The sequence below is a fragment of the Gekko japonicus genome, unplaced genomic scaffold (genome assembly GCF_001447785.1).
Source record: "Gekko japonicus isolate JY-2015 unplaced genomic scaffold, Gekko_japonicus_V1.1 scaffold4079, whole genome shotgun sequence".
Taxonomy (NCBI): domain Eukaryota; kingdom Metazoa; phylum Chordata; class Lepidosauria; order Squamata; family Gekkonidae; genus Gekko; species Gekko japonicus.
The window spans coordinates 74,570-77,769 of NW_015171016.1; the positions used below are offsets into that span (position 1 = coordinate 74,570).

At 53.2% G+C, this 3,200-nt stretch overlaps 1 protein-coding gene across 1 annotated transcript in view; it reads right to left on the minus strand.

Annotated features, from left to right (window-relative positions):
- The window catches only part of LOC107116996 (zinc finger BED domain-containing protein 1-like), a 15,404-nt gene extending 13,865 nt beyond the window's left edge, over nt 1-1,539 (minus strand). The window contains exon 1 of the mRNA XM_015419030.1: nt 1,458-1,539. The gene's annotated coding sequence lies outside the window, so the exon portion shown is untranslated. The remainder of the gene's footprint in view (nt 1-1,457) is intronic.
- Nucleotides 1,540-3,200: the final 1,661 nt, after the last annotated feature.

Sequence of the window (3,200 nt, forward strand, 5' to 3'; positions counted from 1 at the left end):
AAGCGCCCAGGGGGCCGCAAGAGGATGGAGAAGGCACCCAAAAACAAACCATCTGACATGATGCAAAAACACACCCTGATGGGTGTCGGGAGCAATGCTCCCTCTAAGCTGTGGAGTCTTGTGAGCAAGAATTCTTTTTTGTGAGCTACTGGCATTAAAGTTGTGAGCAAGCAATTTGACTACTGCATAAATTAGTTTGATCTGGAGCCATCCTTCCTGAGCCAGGACAAAAATGTGTGAGCCGGGGGCTAAGAAACTGTGAGCTAGCTCACACTAACTCAGCTTAGAGGGGACACTGGTCGGGAGCGGTGTTCCCTCTAAGCCGAGTCAGTGTGAGCGAGCTCCCAGTTTTTTTTAGCCTCCAGCTAACACATCCTTCCTGAGCCAGGACAAAAATGTGTGAGCCGGGGGCTAAGAAACTGTGAGCTAGCTCACACTAACTCAGCTTAGAGGGGACACTGGTCGGGAGCGGTGTTCCCTCTAAGCCGAGTCAGTGTGAGCGAGCTCCCAGGTTTTTTTAGCCTCCGGCTCACACCTTCTTGCCTCAGCTCAGGAAGGAGGACTCCGGAGCATACTAATTTATACAGCAGCCAAATCGCTGGCTCACGACGGCAATGCCAGTAGGCTCACAAGGTAGAATTCTTGCTCCCAGGACTCCACAGCTTAGAGGGAGCATTGGTCGGGAGCAGCGGGAAGGAGGGGGGGGTGTTTCCCCATTAATTTAGCGGGGAGTCCAGTGCTCCCTCTAAGCCGAATCAGTGGGAGCGAGCTCCAAGTTTTTTAGCCTCCAGCTCACGGGTTTTTTGCCATAGCTCAGGAAGGGATGGCTCCAGAGGCAAACTAATTGAAGCAGCAGCCAAATGGCTCGCTCACCACTTGAATTGCCAGTTGCTCACAAAAGTAGAATTTTTGCTCACAAGACTCCACTGCTTAGAGGGAGCATTGGCGGGGACCCCACCCACCCCACCCACCTTTTTCCCCCCCTTGATTTATAGCCACATTTCATCCTTCCTGCACTTTTTTTTGGCCTTTTTTTAATGGGTTTTTTAATTATTATTTTCAATTCTTAACAATTCTAACGTTTCAAACAGTGAACAATGATTCTTCCCATTACATTCACATCCTGTAAATAGTTCCTGAGTATATACAACGTTATAACATGTCCAAAGAATTACTGAATTCCCATTGCCGCACATTGAGAGAGAGACCTGCCTGCAGTCGCAGGTGTGACCCTTCGCAGGTGCATCCCCGCCGTCTGGGTCTCCCTGCGCTTTTCTATGCATCTCTGCAAAGCTCTCTCTCTGGATACGGAGCTCCAGACGCGATGCACGGGCGGGGAAGCAGAGGTGGAGGGGAGGGAAGGTCAGGTGCAAATGCAGGCAACGAGCGAGTCCCCGATTGCCCCTCCATGGACAGGCACCAAATATATAGATATATATAAAAAGACATATACATACTCAGTCCTTTGTTACGGGGAGCGCCGCATAGCCCCGGCTGCCTCTGGGGCTCCGCTCGCCGCAGTCTCTCGCCGCTCCTGGCGCAGCGAGGAGGGGGGGGGATTACAGCAGGGCTAACCTTTCATCTGGAAGCGATTCCTTTAGGGCTCCTCTGCAAACTTCGCGGCGGGAGGGAAAGCGTCAAAGACACACCGCAAAAAGAAAACCCTTTTTTGGGGGGGTAAATTAATGTCTGCTATTTGCTTGCCCCCATCTGATAAAGTGCACCGTGGTGCTAGCATCATAAAACAGGGATCTAGAGTCATTACACGCAACGAACAACGATCATCGGTTCATCCAGTATAATGACTAGGTAAAGGTTCCCTTGCTCGAAAGCCAGTCGAGTCCGGTGCTCATCTCCGTTTCCAAGCCGAAGAGCCAGCGCTGTCCGAAGACGTTTCCGTGGTCACGTGGCCGGCATGACTCAACACCAAGGCGCATGGAACGCTGTTCCCTTCCCACCGAAGTGGTCCCTATTTATCTACTTGCAGTTTCTTGCTCTCGAACTGCTAGGTTGGCAGGAGCTGGAACTAGAGACGGGAGCTCACTCCGTCATGCGGCACACTCGGGTCTCGAACTGCTGAACTACTGACCTTCCACAGCCTGCAGTTCACTGGGAGCACACAATGGTAGTTAACAAACAGAACGCATTCATTTACAACAGGAACAACCCAAAAAAGGGGATTTTGCAGTGTGTGTGTCTGTCGTTTGACTCTTCTGACGCTGCAGCACGGGTTGCCAGAGGTGCTGCAAACCAGGCACGCGTATTTCCCCCCGTGGCCGTGCAATGCCTTCCACGGGGCTAAGCAGCGAGCAAACGGCGTCCGCCTCTCACTCGCTCTCCCTTTTTTGTATTTTGCAGCGAGAAACGGGTTTCCTTTGCCGGGATCGCAAGGCTCGGTGTCTTTTTGTTCAGGCGGAGCGAAAGGTCTCCTAGCGAGGAGAGGGAGGGAGGGAAGCCTGTGGAAGGCGCGACTGTCGCGCGGGGGGGGGCGGCCTTGGACTCCTAGCGTGTGATGTCCGAGCGGTCGTTCTTTTGCCTCCCTGAGCCCGGGAGGGGGGGGGGTGGCCTTGGACTCCTAGGGGCAAATTCCCCCTCTCGTGTGACGTCCGTTCTGGCTCCCCCAGCTCTCCTTAAAGTAAAGGTAAAGGTTCCCTTGCTCGAAAGCCAGTCTCTAGGGTTGCGGTGCTCATCTCCGTTTCCCAGCCGAAGAGCCAGCGCTGTCCGAAGACGCTTCCGTGGTCATGTGGCCGGCATGATTCAACGCCAAGGCGCACGGAACGCTGTTCCCTTCCCACCGAAAGTGGTACCTATTTATCTACTTGCAATTTCTCGCTTTCGAACTGCTAGGTTGGCAGGAGCTGGAACTAGAGACGGGAGCTCACTCCATCATGCGGCACACTCGGGTCTCGAACTGCTGAACTACCGGACCTTCCACAGCCTGCAGTTCAGCGTCTTCACCACTTATTTATTTATTTTATTAATCAGATTTACACCCCGCCCTCCCCCGTAGGGCTCAGGGCGGCTAACAAGGCAAGAAATCTTGCAAACAGTAAAACATAATTCATATAGTTAAAAATAATTATACAACTTGAGCCACCGCAGCTCCTTACGGGGCAGCTGCAACCGCCGCGGGGGGGCCTCCAGGTGGGGCCTGGGGATCTCCCGCTTTTACAACCGAGCTCAGCTCCCCCTGGACAAAA